Genomic DNA, 23,349 nt, shown 5'->3' with positions numbered 1-23,349 from the left:
CAAAAACTTGCATACTTAACCCACTGCAGTCTATCGACAGGTAGTTTGTAGATGACCACATCCAAGTTACTCCCATCCAATGAATCTGTGATGTGTATAAACTTGTATGAAAATAGAACTAGTCACTTATTTAATTAGAGCTATTTTAAAATCCAAATCCAGATATTACTGGATTCATGAACACATTTAACAAATTCCATTAGATTTCTTACTTGCTTTAGATACCGAAGCAGCACAAAACCAAAAGATGAATGTCTAACAGATTCAGTCTTTGTGGAAACAACATGCAGCTAGATTCCCTTACCTGTTCAGTTTTGAATCCAGGTTAACCGATACCAGGAGAAGGATCAATGTTAGGAAGCTCAGTCAGATTTCAATTTTCAAGTGTCTAAATCTAGAACTTTTGTTGAGCTTACACTTCCGGCCCTTTGGCAGCTACCCTCTTCCAGGCACTGCCTTGCTCTGGCTGTGCCAAAGAAATTGCATTACTTGTTTTGACTTGAGTCAGAGGGGAGGGGCAGGTGAGCAACACCTTCTGCGTTCCAGTAGAATCAGCACAGCCAAGTCCTTCCAGGCAAAAAAGAAGGAACTAACACATGGCATCAAAGTGGGAGGGATTATTGGGGGGGGGGGGGAAGAGAGAATCTCTTGCAAAAGAACAGAAATTCCCCACTACCTGATCCTGTGCAAACAAAAGGCGAATGCTATTTTTACGGCAGTCAGATCCAAGCCCACACTCATATTGCGTACTGACAATAAACATATTGCTTGTGAGTCCATAAGTTGAGCCCTGCCCTCCACTATTCATAAGACTTCACTGCTATTCACATTTAATAGTTTTCTACATATTTTAAAACTACAAATAAATGCAATCAATCACACTTAGTACTGCTTAGGATATGATTTGAAGGAGAAACATAATGTGTGAGGGGGAGCGTCACCCCTTCCCATCTGCCACTAATCTGCTGCAACTCTTTCGACTACATTGATTCTCTCCTTGTGGGATTCCAGACTCACAGATACCCCTGCAAAAAAGCATCTGGAAGCGGAGACATGCAACTTGGGGGCACGAACTGAAATGGAAAGGCAGAAGATAGGAGAGGGGTTAAGTATCTCACCCTCCCCACCCCACCCCACATTTCTGCTCCAAATGTTCTTCTCCCAAACCAGCTGTCGTGGATTTCTTACATGCTATTCAGTATAACAGGTAGCTGAAGTGTGACATTCAGATAGAAATACTCAAACACAAGCTTGCTTCTACTGTGAGGGGTACATACATTTTGAATTCAGACCAAGGGCTGTTGTTTCCTGGATTCAGATTTACTGGGTTTGGGGCAGCGGCGTATCTAGGCAAACTGGAGCCCGAGGAAAAACCTGAGCAACCCCCCCCCCCCCCGATGGCTGGCCACCCTCCCCCACCATGACCAAACAATGATTTTTTGCACCAGCTCACAAAACACCTCACACCCCCAGCAAAACATACATGGCTCTCTCCCCACCAACTCTCTTTCCTAATTTTGTCTTCACACCAACCCTATGAGGTAGGTTGTTAGCCTGAGAAACAGCTCCAAGCCAGTGCAAGTGTGTATTAAGCATGTAAATCTCTCACAAATCACCCCCAGCAAAACATTTACCAAACAAATGACAGCATCATCTCTCACAAATCATTTCCAGTAGAATCCACCCCCAAACAGCTTCACTTTCAATGGTGTTTAAACTAGGGAGCCCAGATTCTCCTTTTAAATCCACCTTAAAGAGAGAATCTGGGGTCCCCAGTTAAAAGAACAATGTTTAAACTGGGGACCTCAGATTCTCCCTTTAAATCCATGCCGAAGGGGGTGGATTTAAAAGGAGAATCTGGGGAAATTTGGGGGGTGCCTGCTGTCAGGGGTGCAATTGTTAAGCTGGCAGCACCAAACTTTCCGGGTATCTTTAGGAGACTCTCCTGATGATACCACCCAGGTTTGGTGAAGTTTGGTTCAGGGGGTCCAAAGTTATGGACCCTCAGAGGTGTAGCCCCCAACTCCTATTAGCTCCCATTGGAAATAATGGGGGATTGGGGCACCCCCTTTGGGAGTCATCACTTTGGACCCCCTGAACCAAACCTCATTTAACTTGGGTGGTATCATCAGGAGGGTATCCTGAAACATCCCTGAAATTTTGGTGCTGCTAGCCTAAAAACTGCGCTCCCTGCTGGCCCAAAATTGAAAAAAACACTAAAAAGACCAAAACCCCCCCACAAACGAACCTTAATTTTTTGCACTGCCCCCCACCCCAGTGACCAAATGGGGGCGCCCGGGGACATTTGACTCCCCATGTTCCCATGGCAGATACGCCCCTGGTTTAGGGTGCTGTTCTAAGATAACAAACCTCATAGCCAGTTTGAATCCCTCTGTGGCCATTAACACTATGGTGGGGGCAGTGTTGATGCTGATGCACCCAAGTCTCTGTGTTGTTTGGCCTTGTTCATCACAGTGACTCAGAGTAGTATTGTCTTTCTCTAGACCACAGGCAAGACCAACTACATTTCATATTCAGAGGCAGTAAGCCTCTTAATACCACTGATAGGAAGCAACGGGAGACTGGTGGTTCCTTCAAAACTAACACAATTTATTTTGGCATACACTTAGAGTTATGCCAAATGCCTCTGATGAAGTGAGGTCTATCAGTCTGATTTATCTACCCAACAAAAAGTGGGAGTGCGTGCGATGATAAAAGGAGACTGGCTCACTAGATCCAATCCAAAGGGCAACCAGTTCACTCATGATGGGTGTGAGAGACGCCCATTTTTTGTTAGATAGGCAAAATGTAAAACCTACTGCAGGAAGGAATTAGATAAGCAGATAGAATAGGAAGTAACAGAGGCATGTCCCACCACTTACAGATTATAATAATTTCAGCAATACCTGTGAAACTTCCTATTGTAACTGCTTATCTCATTTCCTCCTGAATGAGCTTTTATATTTTGCCTATCTAACAACAGCTGGGAGCATATCACACCCATGCCTAGTAAACAGAGTAAACTCTTTGGACTGAACCCGGTTTTGAACTGGCCTGTCTTTATAACTCCTCTCACCCAAAGTTCTGTTGTATATATAAATAGATCTGATGGGTTTACACTTCAATGCATCTGATGAAGTGAGTTCTGATTGACAAAAGCTTATGCTGAAATAAATTTTGTTAATTTTTAAAGTGCCACTAGACTAGAGTTTTATTCTACAAACCAGTTAGGCTGCCAGTATTTAGGTTCTGGATTTTCTGTGTTGATTCATCACCAGTCTACCTCATGCATCCTTATTTTATTTATGTATTTATTTTTAAATATTTATTATTACCCTTTTCATTCAAAATTTGTTTCCAAAGTAATTACAAAGAAACCAATGCAAACAAAAATGTAACTTTAAAAAAAATCAATACACTCGAGCACTTTAAATGCAAACATACTCTCATTTGAACTGGATTCAGGCACAATAGAGGTCGTGCTTTGACCTATAGTGGAATAGTTATGAAGTCTTTATTAAATCTAGGAGCTCTACTACCTGACTCCTAAATTTTAATCTTTTCCACTGGTCCACATAAGCTACAGTCCCAGCTTTGTTCTTTCAGGGTGTGACACAAATTACTTGCGTTGGATACATTCCATTACAGCTTCAGAGTTGATTCACATGTTATGAAGTACACAAGGCGAATACATGACTGCCACAAGGGCTTTGGATCAGATGTATGTCTGAAGTTCCCTGCTGGAGTTCCAAGCATGGAAGGCCCCGAGTCAGACCAGGACCAATGCACACAGGAGAGGGGAGGAACACATAGTACATGGAAGCATGTGAATCTACTTTCACAGAAAAAAGAAATGTAAAGCTGGAGATCAGACTGTCTTCCTCAAAAGGCACAGAAAAACATGGTGATGAGATCCAGGTTGGGGAAAGGGCATTGAATATGGAGAGTGGACCCTGGGCCCTGGTGCCTTTTACAACAGTTAGCTAAGAGGGCCCATCCCAAGAAGTGGGGGGCTGAACCCTCTCTGTTCCTCATAATTCAAGCATGAAGATGGAGTGGTGCCTGGCAGCTCTGACCAACTTTTGAAATTGCACTTGCAAGGAGGAGACCCCTTACCTGGCACCCTTAAGTCCACTCACCACAAAATATCTGGCTTTATCAGAAAGGTCACTATCACCAGTGCTGGGGAAAGGCCACCAAATCAGACACAGAGGTGCAAGATTGCCTACTTCAGGTTGAATTCAGCGTGGGAGGTGGGTAATGAGACACTCATTTAACTTCACTGGATGTTCTCCCCCATTCAGTCTCAAATTCTTTCCTGCTTCCTGCAGACAGTCTGCCTGTGCTAAGATAAGAGAACATGGAGAGGCTGGTAGAAAGGCATTTCTTCTGCCCTGAAGGCACCTGCTCCACAAATGTAGACTAATTCAGTTGTAGGGTTGCTAGCTCCAGGTTGGGAAACACCTGGAGATTTTGGAGGTGCAGTCAGAGGAGGTTGTGGTTTGTGGAAGGGAGGACTTCAATCCAATATAATGCCATATAGAGTCTACCTTCCAAAGCAGCCATTTTCTCCAGGTGAACTGATCTCTGCCGCCTGAAGATCAGTTGTAATAGTGAGAGATCTACAGCTGCTACCTGGAGGTTGACAACCCAAATGCCAGAATTAACTAATTGTTAATTCTTTTGTTACCAGAAACATTGGTTTCATTGCCATGGATTCTTCTCACTTCCTTTTGGAAACTTAATTCCAAGTTCTACACTTCTGTCACTGTGATGCAAACCACTGGATAAAATGTGGGACTCAGAACTAGAAGATCACAATTCAACCACCTTCTAATATATGTGTACCTGCTAAGTGATCTTGGACAAATCTACATCCTCATGCCAATTCCTAGGGTTGTCAACCTCCGGGTAGGGCCTGAAGTTCTCTCAGAATTACAGATGACCCCTTGAGTAAATGGCAGCATAGACTCTATGGCATTATACCCAGCTGAAGTCTGCTCAACCTGCTCCCTGTGGCATTACCCCTTAAATAGCCAGGAATTTTCCAAGCCCAAAGTTGGCAGCCCTACCAGTTTACCACCTCTGAAACAGTAAAAAAAAATCTATCCTATAGTGCCCTCAAGAGACGAATAAGGATTGCAAACACTTTCTATTTAAACATGACATAAATTCATTTATTTTCATTATAATGAGAATTATTATAAATCATAATCATCTCTGCTGCTTGGTCCACCCTAAGTAAATAATTTGCACTTTAAGCAGGAACTAGCACTGATATAAACCAGAAAATAAAATCTGGTGTTCTGGCCTATTATATGATATGCAACTGAAAAAATGTGAAATTTGATGCTGATCTAAATGAACAAATCTCCAGGGCTTGTTCACTGCAGGTCAAGATAACAAACATCAGAAGGATTCTGTTCATAGCAGTTTTTCCTTCAACTTTCACCTGCACAGGGTATGTAAACTGATCAGGTTTATCAGTTACTTATATTGCATTGTGCTTGCGGCAATGAAGCTCCTAACAGCAATTGGCTGAGCTGATGAGAAGACACAGAACATTCCAACTGCAGCAGCAAAGGTTTCACAGTCCAGTTTCTGTGGGAGGGGATAGTTGACAATTTGGCTGGTACTAAAATTTCACACGGGCAATATGGAACGAGGAACTGTGTTGGGCAATCTAAGTATTAGACTGTGACGTAGGTCACCAGGACCTAAGGGCAAAGGCAAAATGACTGAAAGAAAGGAGCAGACCAAACTGTGAAATGGTTTCTGTAAATCTAAGGGAAGAGACAGACATCTGACAGAAAATGTTGGGACTATGAACCACGTGGGGCAACCAGCTACCCAGCTAATTTTGTAGCTGCAGACATCCTATAAATCCTGTAAAGAAAGGATTGTACAAACGTCCAGATTTTCATGAAGGATGCAGCATGATATTGTTTGTTACCATAGAGAATTGCAATCAAGATGGAATGTGTGAATATGATCTCTAATTGAATATTTAAGAGTCAGCAGCCACACCTAGTTCTTAAAATGAGAGCCACAGTATACATCATTTCAGTGCAACACCCAACAGCTAATAATCACTGCAAGACTTTCTATTTGGCACCAGGAACTGAAAGATGGCTGGCTTCTTCTCTGGCAATAATGTGCAGGTTTCACAAGGTCATGCAGATCTAAATATACTCTGCATTGTCGAAGGCTTTCACGGCCGAAATCACTGGGGTGTTGTGGGGTTTCCAGGCTGTATGTTCCGGGCTGTATCCTCTGAAGATGCCAGCCACAGATGCAGACGTAACATCAGGAGAAAATGCTACTGGAAAACGACCATACAGCCCGGAAACCCCACAACACCCCAGTAAATATACTCTGTTCAGCACAAAGATCCAAGGAGATGTGTGCATATCTTCCTGGATCTTTTTCATGCTGAATGCTCTGCCAGGTCATAGTACCTGCTGCCACATTCCCGCCCACCCCCCGAATTCTCTTTTAGAGTCAGAGAATCGTATTTTAGCACTGCTTTCATCAAAAACATTATGCCCTGCAGTATCAAACATAGAACTTTGATAAAATAGCATTTATATTGCCCTGGACAGCTATTAATAAAACTTGCCTTTTTGTAAAGTTGCGCCCGCCATTTTCTTTCCAACAGCAGAGGTATTCTGTTAAACAGATTCAGCCTGAAATGTTGAAATGTCACTATTACAGTCATGCACAACCTCACACAAAACTTCCTTTTATGGATGGCTCTACCTCTCAAGGTAGCTATTTATTTATTATTTACACTTATATCCTGCCCTCTGGCTGTACAGCAGGACTCAGGGCAACTAACAACAGTGTATACAATAAATGCATCTAAAAACAGACTTGTCAAAATAGCATAAATCAAACATTACGTCTTAAAACAAACATAATGATGGAGCTTAAAGATCAAAAATCCTTAAACAACCTCCCTGGTTAAAAACATAATATTAAACCAGAAGTCAGGGATCATAGCAACTATAACAGCTAGGTCATAATCAAGAAGAGCTGGCATTGGGGCAATGGAAGGAGGAGGGACTGGGTGGTAGAAGTGTAGGGAGGTCACCACAGTCCAGGCCAGCAGTCAGTTTAAGACATTTTAAAACAATTTTGCCATGGATTCTACAACTTTTGGCAGCCATTTTATGGCTGTGTCAATCACCTTTTGTCAGAATTCCAAATATGCCCATGGACTTTAAAAAGGTTAGGGTCCCCTGGTTTAGAGTGTCTGCATTCTTCCACCCCTTTCTTCTACTCAATATTCCAGGTGAGGTCTAACCAATGCAGGATAGAGAGGTACAAGATCGAGGGGGAGGGAAGTGAGGGGTGGCGTGCAAAGGAGGGAAGGGAGTGAGGGGTGGATTGCAAGGGAGGGGAGGGGGCCCGGCATCTGGACATGGCCCACCCACCCTAGCACAAGGGAGGGGGAGGGAGGGTGGCATGGAAGGGCGGGGAGGGAAGGGTGGCATGCAAGGGAGGGGAGAGGGCCTGGCATCTGGACCTGGCCCACCCACCCTCACAGAGGGAAGGGGAGGGTGGGGTGGCATGCCAGGGAGGGGAGGGAGTGAGGGGTGGCATGCCAGGGAGGGGAGGGGAGGGGGCCCGGCATCTGGTTTTTTTCTCATTTCTTGTTTTAAAAGGGGGAAAGCTCTTTACATGGATCTAAAAGAAGCATTGCTGCTGCTGCGGTAGAAGTGCATTTTCATAACTACATTTGGAAGCAGTTGGAGTTTTAACTATTTTTCTAGCTCAAAAATTAACTGCTATACTGTACATAGCAGTATTGTTAGGACTGCTGTAGATATTGGAGAAACATAAAATAAACTGTTATGCATTGCTTTTCTCCTGCCCCAAGGTTTTGGAACCACCACAACTGTTCTTGCAGCAGACTAATAAACACAACGTTGGATCCAGCAGCAATTTCCACTGACAGAAGCAATCCACTGTCTCCAAGCTGTTACTCTATTTTTTCCCCTTTAATCTCAATAATAGTATCTATGGACCAAGTACTTTTAAACATTGCCAAATTGGTGTTCACAACAGCTTTGCATTTTATGATTTCTGGGAGAATGCAATCATGGGGAAAACGTCATTCTGTTAAAAAGTCTGCCGGTAATGCAGGTGTTAAAGGTATAATAACGTTGCCAGGAAAAGGTGGCAAACTAGGGCTCCAGAAGTAAATGTTTGTCTAAAAACCATTGATAAGTTTATCTGCCTCAGACAATTGTCACTTCCCATGTACTACAGAGAGTATTTAGAAACAATGCCTGAGATCTGACCAGCCTCTGATGAAATTACTGGTAGGTCAAGGTTTTTGGAAAATGGTTTCAATAGCACTGGAGCCTGAAGTTCCTTCTCAAAGCAAGAAGGAGCAAGATTGCACAACAAACAAACCAGGAAATTTGCACAGAATACACAGTAAGTACAAGGTCTATAGAATGGTACATAATTCTACAATTAGAATTTACATTTTGGTAATAATTACATTATAAGATCACCAGAGGCAATCTATTCAACATTTTCAGCTTAACAAGAAAGGAAGAGGTTGGGTTTCGTGGCTGTATTACTCCTTGACAAATAGTTTGCCCATTCTACAATTACAAGCCATGAGCCTCGCTCTGGCATTTTCCACACCGGGCAGGCTTCTGTGGTTTCCCAGTTGCAGCTGCACTTGCTAGTACAGCACAGTGCCAATGGGGCTTCCCACATGGAAGGTTTTCCCACTTTGTCCCTGTTGCCTGCCCCAGAAAGTGCCCATCCCCCACTACACACTATCAGGGATTTTTCAGAACTTCTAAAAATCAGCAATTGAATATTGTTATCTAGTTATTGTGTTATAACAATTTGTGTGTCAGGTTTGTTGAATTCCCGGCTTTCTTTTTTTTAAGGTAAGGCTTTTCTCCCTTTTGTCACAGTGATATGGTTTCTCCTTACGTTATAACAAATAGCAATATTTAATTGCCAATTTTTTAAAAAGTGTTCTCAAGTGGCAGGGGAAAATGGCTGCTGCGCAGACAGGGGTAGGAAAAATGGCTACTATATAGACAGGACTGGAAAAATCCAGATTTCTTGCCCACAGGGAAGTCAACCAGGCTTTGCTGGGATCATTCCCAAAACTTCACAACATAGCAGGTTTGAGAAATTTGGAGAAAAACTGGGGAAAGCCAAAAGGTGCACAAATGTACCGTGATGCTGTGTGGAACTTGGGGAAATGTCATGAGCAATGTAGGAAAGTAACTTTCAGATAACCAAGATGTGGGATCATTCTGAAGAAATAACACTGTAATATTTGCCCTAGATTCTGGGGTGAATGCTACGCATAGATATGAATGGTAGCAGAAACACTATGCTTTTTCCTTGTCTTGAAAGTTTAGGAGTAAATTATTCCTCTCTGCCTGTGCTTGGGGTATACTGCTGCAAAGACAGAAACCTTTCCTGTAGTCAACCCCGCAGGGTCGTCGCTAAGGAATAGGCGAGACGCGGAGGAGGTTTCATCTGGCGGAGAGCGTCAGCAACAGGAAGCGCGGGTTTTCGTGATCCTGACAACTCTCCCTGTGCTGGTCTCTCGCACCTTTTATTAGGGTTTCATTGTGGGCGTGTAAAGGAGGTGGGTAGGGAGATGAGCGGGAGACCGGGAGACCTGGAGATCATCATGTGATGCATGATCTCACCTGGCTACGTGCGGAGAGGAGCGTAAGCGTCTGAGCCTAATCCTCACCTGGGGGCAAGACCATTGTCCCTGCGCCCGGTGACTGAGCCAGACAGTTCATGACCCGTGACTCATAGGGGATGAGGAGGTAGGGGTGCGGTGCGACCAGCAAGGTCAGAGGGTCCATTGAAGCGTCCCCAACGTTTCTACTCACGGTGCTGCTGGGTCAGCAGTGCATCACTACATCTCCTCCTTACATTTTAGAAAAAAAGGGGACCAAAATGCTAAGGGGCGATTTAAAGGGACGCTTTGTCTCCTCCGCCATCTGGTCAAGCTGACCAAGCTGCTTGTGTAACATTAGAACTTGGCTGCGGGTAAGGGAAATTCGAGGGGCTTCTTGCACACGCTACAGGCAATATTAGACACACATTGAACGAAGCAAGATCCGATAACGCAGGCACACAACTAAACCAATGCAGAGCTGTACAATAACACTCAACCATCCTCCCGGCAGCCAGCTCCAGAGGGCTGACCACCAATGGGGCAAAACATCATACTTCAGATTAGATACAACTTCTTGCAGCTCACGTACTTTCATATGAATCAATTGGGAATTATCAGAAAGATTAAAACAACACATATTATGTACATTCTCACAACCTTGGTGATGTAATAACAATAAGTAATCAATAGCTGCACGCATTGTCTAGGGTCGCTTGACGAAGTTCCTGCTGCTCGGAGGCCAGAGCGTCCAGAGCAATGGAGGTAGAATTGATGGGCTTCGCAAGGGCACAGGCCAGCCGGCCAATAGTCTTGGTGTTACAGGAAACAAGTCCGGGCTCCCACAAGGGAAGTTGCGAGGGGGACAGGCTCCGCCTTTGAGAGGGCTGCACCGCGTCGTTCGACAGGAGGGATCGAAAGGCAGAGCTGAGCGGCGGCGGCGGCGTCCGGGCTCCTGGGTGGAGCCTGGGTAGCAGAGAGTCCCGCAGACAGACAGGCGGAAATGCAGCAATAACAAATAACATAACTTCAAAACTAGGGCATGCAATAAATTTAAACAACAAAACATGGCTAAATCCATACATAGGCTGGGTGGATGGCGGAAGGAAGGCAACCCGTGGTTGCATAATTGTCCAATGCATGGCTCTTGCTGTTTGACTACCAAAGCTACAGAGCCGATGACGTTAGAGTCCATGGATTTCTCAAGAGCGTAGGGAGAGCTACTGATAGTCTTTAGCATTGCAGGTTCAGTGATTCTCACGAGCAAGGTTGTGAGAGAAGGCGTGTTCCAACAATTATTCAAGCGGCTGAAAACAGCGGAGAGTTCCAAGGGTTAATCTATCAGGAATGTTCCTGGCTGAAATTCCAAGTTTCAGCCAGGGGGCGGCAGAGAGGAAGAGAGAATGGCGGCTGTCGATGAGGAGCAGCGACACACAGCGTCAACCTTTGAGCCATAGCTGGCCCGAATGGCAGCCTGGGTTGCGATCTCCGTGGAAGAATGGGTGTCCCTCCCATCTTGGCCCAGGCTGGAGGGTGATCGGGCTCTCTCAACAGGGCGGCGGGGTCGGATCCTCCAGGGAGGCCCCGCCCATCTCCGGATGGGGCTGGCCTGGCATGGCGAGCTGGACTCCTGTATAGAAGAGAAAAAACAAGCCACGCTTTTCCAGGGGTTTTGGCGCGGCTGGCTGAGTTAATTCGTTCTTATAGATGACAATGGAAAGCCCGAGCCCTGAGTGGGGGGGGGGGCAATTTTTGATAGAGAATAGAGAAGAGTACTTTGGATATGGTCTCGCTGGATGAGACCTTGATTGGGTCAATAGGGGAACTACTCCCTTTTTTTTCGCTTTGTTTTGGCCAAGCTGCTTCGTTAGGCGAAGTTGGCCCATTCCCACAACCATCACTCTGCAACATTCAAGGCTAAGAGATACAAGGCAGGGAATTGCCCGGGCTTAGGAGAAGGGAGAGGTCATATCCAGGTCGGATGTTTGTTTGTAAACAATCCCAATCACCGCCTAAGGTGTGGCTTTTTTGCAAAGCAACTTGAACAATTCACAATTATAGTCATATCGTAATATAGCTGCCTATAGGAAAGATATAGAGAAGATGCAAAGAAAACAGTTCCTGGGCTTGGAGGTTTGGATCACAGGAGCAAATTGAGAGGGGTTTGCAAAACCCTTTATCAGATCCTAGATCTAGGGGTGGGGTGCGCCAGCCCATTAGAAAGAGGGAGGGTGTGCAGAAAGGGAAGGCAGGGGGAAGGGTTTGGAAGTCAGCTCTACCTTCCCCTCCCGTAAGGGGACTTTGGTCGGTTTGAGCTCGCTTCCTACCTTCACAGCGGAGGCTGTGTAAGATAGGTGTGGCTGAGAGACCCCCCTTGGCACTGTGGACTAGCCAGGAGCCCTCAGCAGAGAATGTGGGAGCATGAAAATGATTTTGGCTTCATATGTAAACTTGGCGCCACGCCAATGTGGCAGTGTAGGCTCAGATGGACGTAAGGAAAAGGTTCTCAAGGAGAGGTTTGAAGAAAAGTTTTGAAGGTTTAAACTAAGATGGAGGCGGCTTGAAGCAGGTCCCATCGGTATCCTGGGGAGCACGCACGAGCTGTGTCCCGTTTAAGGCGGATGCTGTAATGGGCGAAGCCTTCAAGGCATTGGCACACATAATCAGAAGGGAGAAAACTTTAATTGAAGCACAAGAGCATAGCTTAGAAGCAATGGAAAAATCCCCCCTATGAGGGGAAAACCTTAGGGTCTCTTTGAAAGGCAAGACATACAGAACATACATAGGCATACAGAGCACATATAAAGTAACGAGGAGGATTGCAACTCTGATTTGAGATTTTGCTCTCTCTGAGGTGCTGACGATTTTGCTGCCACTGGGAGCTTTGAGCTTAGGGCTTTGCACAGGCTCAGAGGCTATGAGATCTGGCTCTTGAACCTTACAGCTGGAGAGGGCCAAGGGGGGCTTCTTCTTCACGAAGGACTTTGGCTTAAGGCCATTGTGCGCAGCATCTTCCCTTTTCCATGCCTCATTGTCCTGTAGATTGGCTATGGGGCATTCTGAGGAGGGCTCAAAACGGCAGTCCTCTTCCGTCACAGCATTCCTTTCTGCTGCAATTCAGTGACTGTGGACTCTGCAGAGATTTTGAAATGCGTGCCATTCTGGGGCACTGGCGGAGGCATGGTGACTTTGGAAGTAGAAGGGGCTAGCAGAGCAGGAAGTATAGACGTAGAGGGGAGCGAAAGCAATCGAGATTTAGATTAGCTGAACTTAGATTAGACTCAAGTGAGAGCATAGAGGCAGGGTGTTCCGTGAACTTGGCAGTTTCTGCAGGATGTTTGTCCATACTTGATGTGGATGGCTCCTTGGTGCATGGGGTCGATGACCCCTGATGATGAACAACCCCTGTTCAGCGGCGAAGCTTTTGGCAAGACCAGCCTAATGGTCTCCGTGGGGATGGGGATCACTATACTGAGCTGGAGCAGCTAAGATCTCATGGGGGAGCTCCGGGAAGGGTTTGAGGTGCTGATCTTGGTTCCGGCTGGGAGATGCCCGGCTGGCCTCCCAGCGGGCATTGGGAGCCCGCCCTAGACTTTCCTGGGGTCCTCGCCCTCTGGGGAGAGACCCTCCTCCGCCAGGGTTGTAGGCCCCCCACTGGCAGCCTACAATTCCTCCGGAAATGTCCTGGCTTTGCCGCAATTGAAACACTCGATCTCGGGCTGCCTCATGGCAGCGGAGTAGGGCGGCGACTAGAAGGCTGGCTTGATGGGCTTAAAGACCCGATATCCTGGCAAGCTTTGAGCATGTCGGGCCAGCTCGGGTTCCTTCCTAGGCCTGTGGACGCTTTGCGTGCACTCAGCGGAGGCGCTCTCCTTGACAAGGCGCTTAAGGAGTTCGCCCTTGGCGTCCTCGCTGTCAACCTGCCTCTTGAGGGCCTCCTGGAGCCTGTTCACAAACTCAGCATAGGGCTCTTGAGGCTTCTGCCGGGTGCTAGAAAAACTTTGGGTTGGCTGTCCGCATTGGGGACTTTCAAAAACGCCTTGTAGGCGCATTCAGAGGCTTAATCGTAAGGGTGGCCACCGCAGGACGATCTGATTGTTGGGGTTACTGAAGGCATCAAAGCCGAAGTTGAGCGGTTGTGTAGGCGCCGCCGAGGCGGCTGCTCTGTTGAAGGCTAACTGCTGGCGGAACTCACTTTCCCAGACCACAAATTGTGCAGGGCTCAGGAGCATGCGAAAGGTCCTCTCCCAGTCGTCTGGAACCATTAGGTGGTTCCTTGCGATCGCCTCCAGCATGCCTCTCACGTAGGGGCTAGTGACTCCTACGTCCCCGCATTGCTTCTATGGAGCTCAGTAAGGATGTTATAGCTTAGGGCGGTACTGACAACCCGCCGGATGACGCCACCCTCCCCTCAGTATCTGTGAAGTGGACGGGCACAATGCAAGAATTCGGCATCGCCTTCCGCCAGGGTTTTCTTCTGCAGATCGTGGCTAATACGCTCTGCGAGAGTTTTGAAACCCGCCATTACGCGGGCGCTTCGACGGGAGGTGCAGTGGCTTCGGAAAATGAAGGCGGAGCAGGAGGGGCGGCTGAGCCGCTGAGAGTTTGGAAATGGGTGAAGGAGCCAGTGGGGGCAGAAGGAGGACAGGCCCAATTTAGTGGATAGAGAAAATTCCGGGTTGAAATTGAAGGTGAAAGATCGAAAAGGAGGGCGCCTACAGCAAGGGAGCCATAGGTCTGCAGGCTGATGGCGACAAAACATTGTCTCCATCGCCAGTAGCAGCGACATCGGGCGCTACGAGGCTCTGTGCTAAGAGTGCGCTCGATGTTTTCCCAGTCCTTAAGATTCAATGTCCCCCCTCTGGGTACCATGGACACTGAGCTTCAATCTCCTCAACCAATTTGGCGCAGCTCCCTTCTCTTTACCGGGACCCTGCCGCATTTCGTTAACGCCAGTTCGCCAACGTGTTTGTCATAAGCCCTGCTTTTGCAAGCTCCCATACTCACCGGGTGTTCCGGCGGACGAGTGTCCTAGGACGCTGCATCTCTGGATGCCCGATCCAGAGGACAGGCGATACCGAAACGGTGGTCCCTGGATGCGCCGATCCAGCCGGACTTCGGTATCGCGGCCCTTCCCCAGGCGACGGTGAGCAGGGTGGGAGGTTCGAGGATTCCCGGTTTCGCACCAGCTTGTAGTCAACCCCGCAGGGTCGCCGCTAAGGAATAGGCGAGGACGCTGGAGGAGGTTTCATCTGGCGGAGAGCGCCAGCAACAGGAAGCTGGTTTTCGTGATCCTGACAACTCTCCCTGTGCTGGTCTCGCGACCTTTATTAGGGTTTCATTGTATGCAAAGGGAGGTGGGTAGAGATGAGCGGAGACCGGGAGACCTGGAGATCATCATGTGATGCATGATCTCACCTGGCTACGTGCGGAGAGGAGCGTAAGCGTCTGAGCCTAATCCTCACCTGGGGGCAAGACCATTGTCCCCATGCGCCTCGGGTGACCGGGAGCCAGACAGTTCATGACCCGTGGCTCGTAGGGGGATGAGGAGTGGGGGTGCGGTGCGACCAGCAAGGCCGTAGGTCCATTGGCGTCCCAACGTTCTACCACGGTGCTGCTGGGTCAGCAGTGCATCACTACACTTTCCCACATAGGTTAAACCACAGAATTTGGCATGAGTGCTACAGTATCATCTGATGTAATGACCTCACTTCCAGGCCATATATGCAAGGGCAAGGCTTGGATGTACTTTCTCCATTAAGCGAGCCTTGTCAATTTCATTGGTTCACCACTCTATCAATGAACTGTTACTGTGAAAGCAAAAAAACCCAAAAACCATCGGGGAAATCTCCAAAAAATTTTGAGCATCCCAAAATGGAGATGGCATGGATGATTGTGCTGTTGCCACCAACAGCCACTCCAAACACACCCCCACCCCATCCCCAGTCATATAATAGCACTCACTTTCAGAGGTAGTCTACACAGTAGTGTGAACATGTGTCACAGTAAAATGAAAGCTTGAGTTTTTTACAGCTGCAGTCTGAAAACTATCAATAGCCCGGAAATGGCCCAAAAGGAGGGGGGAGTCAGTAGACAACCTCTCAAAATGGAGGCTGCATGGCAACAAAGATGGCAGACAGGCAAACTGGCGGATTAGATCAGGTAGGGACACTTTAGGGGAGGAGAACCATGACAATGGAGGCTGGAAGGCAATGCATGGGGTGCAGAATGCTCATGCACCTACACTGAGCCATGAAAATTCTAATTGAGTAACTACAATAGACCTTTCACCAAGGACGTAAATAAGGGGGGGGTTCTCGGATTCAGACCCCCCCATTGCATGTCTGAAGCCTGCTGTTGGTTTTGTATTTTAAAGTGTTTTTTCTCGGTTTTGGCCCGTGGGGTGCAGTTTTTGGTTAGCAGTGGTTTTCCAGATGTTCAGGAACTACAATTCCCATCAGCCCCTACCAGCATGGCCAATTGGCCATGCTGACAGACGCTGATGGGAATTGTAGTTCCTGAACATCTGGAGAGCCGCAGGTTCCCTACCCCTGGGCTAGCAGCACCAAAATTTCAGGCCATCGTCAGGTGACACTACTGATGATACCAGCCAAGTTTGGTGAAGTGTGGTTCAGGGGGTCCAAAGTTATGGACCCCCAAAAGGGGTGCCCTATTCCCCATTGTTTTCAATGGGAGCTAATAGTAGATGGGTCTACCCATTTGAGGGTCCATATCTTTGGACCCCCTGAATCAAACTTCACTAAACCTAGGTGGTATCATCAGGATAGTCTGCTGCTGATACCACCCCGGTTTGGTGAAGATTGGTCCAGGGGGTACAAAGTTATGGACTCCCAAAGCGGGTGCCTCCATCCCCCATTGTTTCCAATGGAAGCTAATAGGAGATGGTCTACCCATTTCAGAGTCCATATCTTTGGACCCCCTGAATCAAACTTCACCAAACCTGGGTGGTATCATCAGGAGAGTCTCCCAAAGATACCCTGAATGTTTGATGCTGCTAGCTTAACAATTGCACCCCTGACAGTAGGCACCCCCCAAATTTTCCCAGATTCTCTTTTTAAATCCACCCCCTTTGGTATGGATTTGAAGGGAGAATCTGAGGTCCCCAGTTTAAACATTGAAAGTGATGTTGTTTCAGGGTGGGGGATAATCCACCCCCAAACAGCATCACTTTCAATATTGTTTTATCCGGGGACCTCGGATTCTCCCTTTAAGGTGGATTTAAAAGGAGAATCTGGGCTCCCTAATTTAAACACCATTGAAAATGATGCTGTTTGGGGGTGGATTCCAGCATCACAGCAGTCGCCCATGGGGGTGTGTGTGTGTGTGTGTGTGTGTGCAAACCTCACATTTTGCACTGAGCTCCATTTTCCCTAGCTACCCCTCTGCCTGGAGGGGAGAGAGAAGGGATTGTCAGCTGCCAGCTGGGAGCTCAGCCAGTGGGGGAGGCAGGGCGAGCAGGTCACAGGAGTCTGCCATCCCTTGCCTCAGAGAGCTGCTTTTATAAGCACTTAGGCTGAGGGTGGGGCTTGGGGAGGTGTGGCCACACCCCCAGAGGCAGGTGGGGGTGTGGCCTCTCCCCCGAACCCCCCCCCTAAAAAATCTATACCTACGTCACTGCCTTTCACAAAGAAAGGAAAAGAAGGGAACACCCTCTTCTGCCACACCCATAAACCTGGGTTTGCAGATATGCAAAAGAAAAACTCCACAGTATTGGAAACAAAAAATTGCAGGGAATAAAAGGGTGGTGCAAAAAGAAAAACCACATCTTGCAGCAAAGATTATGCATTGACTGCTTCTCAACCATGAGGTAAGTAATACATGCATAAAAGACTGTTCCCTAACTGCTAAGAGAAACAGCTGCTGGTCAGACAACTGCTGTTGCTTTTAGTAAGAACAGTTGCTGTTTGCCACAGCAGCAGATGAGCAAAAAACAATTGTGGCTGGGGGAACACAGCCACAATTCACTTGACTGCCCTCTCTAGGTTGCACCTGGACAGGGGCCCCACTAGATAGCTTCTTGCCAGGGCCCCTTAACTAGAACTAGTGCTTACCTGATAAATACAGTGAGAAGACATTCCCTTGGCACAAATACTGTCAACCTTCTAATGGCATATCTCCCAAGTTCTTGGAAGCCACAACTGACAATATAGATGGTGTTGTAATTATGCATGCTCACAAACATAAGCGCCTTCTATTGCCCTAATAAGTACAGTCAAGCCAAATATAAGAAGTGTCTGCCTCTTTAAGCAGAGACCTGCAGGATGGCTGTGTTTACAATTATATTACGCTTTAGCTCTCGCTTAATGAGTTAGTTTTAACAATTTAATGCAAAGACTCATCATAACAGTGTACTTGTGATGTTCACAGGAACAGCTGCCAGATCATATCTTCTCAATGAGCATGGGCTCAAGTCTCCTAGCCCATAGGAGAAAAATACTGAGTTTATTTTCTCCTTTCCTTTTACAAATAAGATAGTATTTGCAGAGCCCACACTAACCAAAGTGGCAAAATTTACTGGCACATCTACAAAATATGTCTTAAATATGCTTGCCACCCCTATTATAGGGAACTGTTCCTTTTTTATTGCAGGAATGTTAATGGAAAGAAAAGACCACAACAGCAAATAGCAATTTATTGGCAAACCTATGCAGACTAACTTGTTTGTTCAGTGACTTCAACTACCTTAAACTGTGTTAACTCCGTGTAGGATTGCACTGTTAATATATCACAAGGACAATATAATAAAGGTACTGTTAATGTTCTATGTCATTTTCTTACTGACGCACAATGCGTTCCTTATTTTAGATTTCTTTGGAGCCTTATACGTATTAAAGCAGGGCCTGTAGGATAAATACATGGCCTTGGTAATCTTTTGGCTCTTAACTGAGATTTTATCTGACAAAGACCACTGAGCATTGGAGGATTCATGTGAAATGTTTAAGTTTGAATGCTGTGTGGAGGTGCTACTAGATAAAGAATCTGTTGATCTATGAACAGTAGTCTTTTCTTTTGCGCTTTCTGCCCTCCTCTCTGAGAATAGGGCTGGTATCTAAGCCAAAAGTTCCTCCCATCCCTTTCAGCTCCCCTTGGCAAAGGAAGGACTGTATAAAATAACCCCGGTTACACTGCTGCTTCCGGAGAGCCTTCCCAGCCACACTGCAAGGAGGAAGTTTATCATAAATACTCCTATCATCCCATTTGGCTTTATTCCCAAATAGCCATGTCCTATCTCCTTTCTCCCAGGCTCCATCACACAGGAGGGAACTTCATAACACTGAAAGAATTCATCTCACTCTCTCAGTTTTCTGCCAGACATGCTCCTTGAAAATAAAGAACACTAAGGGACAAATGCCCTTTTAGTGCCCCCTGCATGCAGGCCATCCATCATCAAATGAATGCCAGGAGGCAGTTCCGTGATAAAGTTTGTCACAGTGGTATATCCTTCCAATTGCCTTGCCTGCATAAAACCTGAAATATTCCACACTCGCTCCAATCCAATTTCACATTCGCAGGTGCTTTGATTTGTTTCAATAAAATGGGAGTTTTAAAAAAATCTGGCACCACAGGGGGGAGAAGAAAAATTTCAGTTTGTATATGTGACTGAGAAGATCACTGCACAATAGGTTTTCAAACTTTGTAACAAAAGCCTTCCTTCGCCCTTACTATTCCTTTGTAGGAAACATTTCAATGTGCATAACAGAGCTGAGATTATGCACACTCAGGTATTTGTTGGTTTGTGTCATATCCAGCTTGTGGGTTGCAAGGGAGCCAACTGTTCAGCGAGCTGCTCAGATACATCCATATGCATCTGGATCGGTCTGTTAGTATGATTTATAATCTTTTCTCACGCAACTACATTTTCTTGCTGCTGCTGCCTCTAAACCCAAAAACAACATATTGTAAAATGCAAAAAAGAGAGTTCAATTTGAAATTGGGAGACCTACTTCTTGATGTCCATTCATGAATCTAGCTAAACTTGCAATCACTTCTGGTGTCCTGTTCCCAAATAGGCAATGCTGAAAGCACAAACACACAAAGCAGGCAATGTTTTCTATCTGGTGGTGGTAACTTAAAAGATGCAACTCTCTGGACAGGTGAAAACAATAAGTATACATCTTAGAATGAGCTTATGGTTAGAGCACATATAGTTGTTGCTGTTTGTCTTATGAATTGGAAGATTATCGCCACTAGGATCTAGTACAGGGGTAGGGAACCTGCGGCTCGAGAGCCGCATGCGGCTCTTCTGCCCTTGCACTGCGGCTCCACGAGCAGAGCCGCCGGCCCCATCCTTGCCCGGCCTACAGGCAGCAGGGCGGGTGCACCAACTGCCCGCGGTCGGCTGGGTCACGCCGCGGGCTTCCCCTCTCACCCACCCCATTGGAGCAGGGCGGGCGCTTTCCCGGTGGCCGGCAAGGCCGAGCCGCTGGCCCCATCCTTGCGGACACATCCATGTACTTCTCAGAATGAGCAGAGTAAAAGGTAGAAAAAACCCAATATATATATAGTGTTATCTTTATTTTAAATGTCAAAAATTATTTGCGGCTCCAAGTGTTTTCTTTTCCCGTGGAAAACAGGTCCAAATGGCTCTTTGAGTGTTAAAGGTTCCCTACCCCTGATCTAGTAGTATGTTTTATTGTTGTTTTAGATGTTTTTAAAATGTTTATATACATATGTTGTGAGCTGCCTTGAGCCTGGAAAGAGAGAGGCAGCATATGAAATCAAATAAATAACTAAATCATACAGCACTAGCTCAATGCTCTAGCAAAACAGCAGAGAAGAATATTAGATAAAAACTTGATTCACCAGCACACTGTCACAGCAAATGACTTTACATCATCATTGCAATGACAATAACCAATGCGAGGGCCAATTCACATGTTACTGAACTCTCAACCCACAGCTGACTGCAGGACCCAGGTACAGCACAGGGGGGGACAAGAAGACTTGGTTTTGCGTGAACCGGTCCTTTAGCAAACAGCTCATAGAATCATGGCAGTGGAAGGTGCAGCCAAAATAAGATGTGAAAGTCAGAAACCCTCTCTTTGGGAGCAGGTTTAGATACAAAAGCAAGTGCTGACCAGTGAATGTCTGAATGCAGGAGAAATCAGAAGTCAAGAGCCCAGTTTGCAATTCTGACCCAGTTCTCAAGGTTTGGCCTGAAGTACCATAAGCAAAACAATGCTCACAGAATGGTGCTCTCCAACCACCACCTTCCCATTGAAGCTCGCTGAGCTTTCCAAATTCCATTCTTGAGGATCAAGAGATTCTCGCATATAGCAATGAGGCAGGGTGGCTGTTTGTGGCAAAAATCATGTCCTTCCACAAACAGAAACACCATTCCACCAGTGGAAGAGCACCTATGGTTTCAACCCACAATGTGCAAGTTTTATGCAACAACACAGAAGAACTGTGTGGGACTATTGTGAGAGATTTCATGCTTTAAGTCTGCTTGGAAGCCTTTTCTTCTCTGCAGATGTCTGAAGGTTTCTTATGGTAATACTTCGGAAAGAGTGGACAGTTAGTGCATACGTACAAACAGCACTCTTTGTTATTACTGCACATGTTTCTAGGTGGAACCCCAGCCTCCAAACTGGAAGTCAATCCTGAATCAAAGTAAGGCTGGCTCATGATTATTTTAAGAGGCCTTAATTCCTATCTTTGCTACCATGTGCCAAAGATTTCATAGAAACTAGGTGAAGATCCAGCCAGCCCTCAGAATTTTAGTTCTCTTGGGAAAACAGTCACCAAGAAAACAAAATTAAACACACAAAGATATATCCTTGAGAAGACACAATCTGTTTAAGGTGTGTTCAAATGTTTTTTTTTTCATTACAAAATAAAAAGTCCAAGTCCTACTGGAGTCAAAGCTGCTCCAGAGGAGGCAAGTTCAGATATTTTTTTTTGTGTAAGCTAACATCTCACAGCATGTTTTCTTAAATTAATGCATAAATTTCTCAACACCCACATCTTTCCAAAAAAATTCCCACATAGCCAGAGAATTATTTGTTCAGAATCTGAAGCTCTGAAAGTGGTCATAATTTGGGTGATTTGCAGCCAGTTAGCGGCTAAAGGTCCAGCTTTTGTCTACTCTTTCCTTTAAACCGGTGCCAGTCAAAGGGTTTCAGAAAACATAGCTAGCCACAACCAACTTTCAAAGAGTTAAATTCAGAAGTTCTGTCAGCTTTCCCCCCTTTCATATTCTGTTATTTTACTTTACATCAAGTTTGAATTGCTAGATCTCATTCTACATTCACAAATAGTCTTACTGTCTCCACTTACCTATGAAACAGCCAAGTGGTTCTGTTTTCTGGAGCTTCTCAGCTACTTCCAAGAAGTGACTACTGCTGTTCACACGTTTCTAGTACGCTGGCTAAATTCTTCACCACCCCCTTGAGGCATTTAATTTAACTTGGGTATTAGCGACATCCAAATGTTAAAAGATCTGAAGACATCTGTCCCTGGGACATACCAAACCTTTACAGAAAAGGAGGGGAGGAAAGTCTTGCTCAAATCCTTTAAAGCGCATAAATGCGATTCCCTAGAACGACACTGTCCAATAACAACATTAAAGTACCGTGCGATACCACGTGGGTTTCATTGTCTCGTTTTCTTGTTGCATATTAATTCCCCGCTCCAGGGAATGGCTTTTCCCGGTCCCCATTTTTAACCTAGGTTGCCCGAGCCCTCGTGGTAGGAAAGAGTCACTCATTGATTGAATCAAAGAACTTCTTCCAAGCAACACAATGCTCCCCCCTCCCGCTGTTTTTCATGCCTGGCGAACGTGTGAAAGAAAGGAATCACACAGAGGGCGGTTTTTGCTTCAGATCAGCCCATAAGGAAAGTGTGCGCGGCAGCTGGCTATTAATGTCGCATTAGTGATGGATTAGCAGCACTCTGCGCGCTGGGCCAGACGCACAATGGCAAACTAATGAGCTTGTGAAGCGGAGATGCCTGTTTGCTACCTGGTGCCTAGGAAAGAATGCAACGCTACAGCAGCCTTGGGCCTTGATAATTAAACAAGGTTTGATGTCTTTACCATTGTGACTTCAAGAAGCTTTAATATGCGTTTCTCTGGAAACTCTTGCTGGTGAGGCATGAAGAATGCCAGCAAACTACACCTCAAGGTCTAACAGCCCTGGTTGAAACGTGTTGCTGGCGAGTTCTGCAGCCCATACAAATACTGCACCGCCAGGCTATTTTCTCATGGTAAAGTGTTGTTAGCTCTGCTGATCACATGTTACAGTGAAGACAAATACATCTTGCAACTATATGTTCATTTATTTGTAAGGCACACAGCCAATGCTTGTGTAACCTCTGCTTGTGGGTTCTGTGGGGCAGAACTTGGAATTGTTCACTTTATAGAAGCCGGGAACCAGTTACCTGGAGAAATGTGCCATTTCAGACTCATTCTCAGCTCTACTTGTGCTGACTATACATTGAGAATTATTTAACAGATATATAAAGAAAATTCAGGTGTGTGTTGTACATGAATTGTACATCCATTTCACTTTTTATTTTTCTATGTGAATTCTTTTTCACGTGAAGTCAAAAGTAACCATGGGATGTGATTTTCAAATGATTTCTCTCACATGCTTCATTTTTTCTATACAGAGTAGACATGTAAGGCTGATACAGCCAAAACAAGTGTCCAA

The 23,349-nt window shown here is 46.0% G+C and overlaps 1 protein-coding gene across 7 annotated transcripts in view; it reads right to left on the bottom strand.

The window, feature by feature from the left end:
* The window catches only part of INAVA (innate immunity activator), a 55,993-nt gene extending 33,542 nt beyond the window's left edge, over positions 1-22,451 (bottom strand). The window contains exons 1-3 of one of the 7 annotated variants that reach the window (XM_048496089.1): positions 21,977-22,451; positions 19,642-19,713; positions 6,620-6,686 (exon numbers count right to left, since the gene is read on the bottom strand). The gene's annotated coding sequence lies outside the window, so the exon portion shown is untranslated. Of the gene's footprint in view, positions 1-304; positions 440-4,139; positions 4,195-6,619; positions 6,687-19,641; positions 19,714-21,976 lie in introns of those variants that run through there. The other 6 variants (XM_048496082.1, XM_048496083.1, XM_048496087.1 and 3 more) reach the window with 6 other exon arrangements.
* Positions 22,452-23,349: the final 898 nt, after the last annotated feature.

This window comes from Sphaerodactylus townsendi, linkage group LG05 (assembly GCF_021028975.2).
Source record: "Sphaerodactylus townsendi isolate TG3544 linkage group LG05, MPM_Stown_v2.3, whole genome shotgun sequence".
Classification (NCBI taxonomy): domain Eukaryota; kingdom Metazoa; phylum Chordata; class Lepidosauria; order Squamata; family Sphaerodactylidae; genus Sphaerodactylus; species Sphaerodactylus townsendi.
The sequence above is the reverse complement of the archived record's forward strand: the minus strand, read 5'-3'. Positions and strand labels throughout refer to the sequence as shown.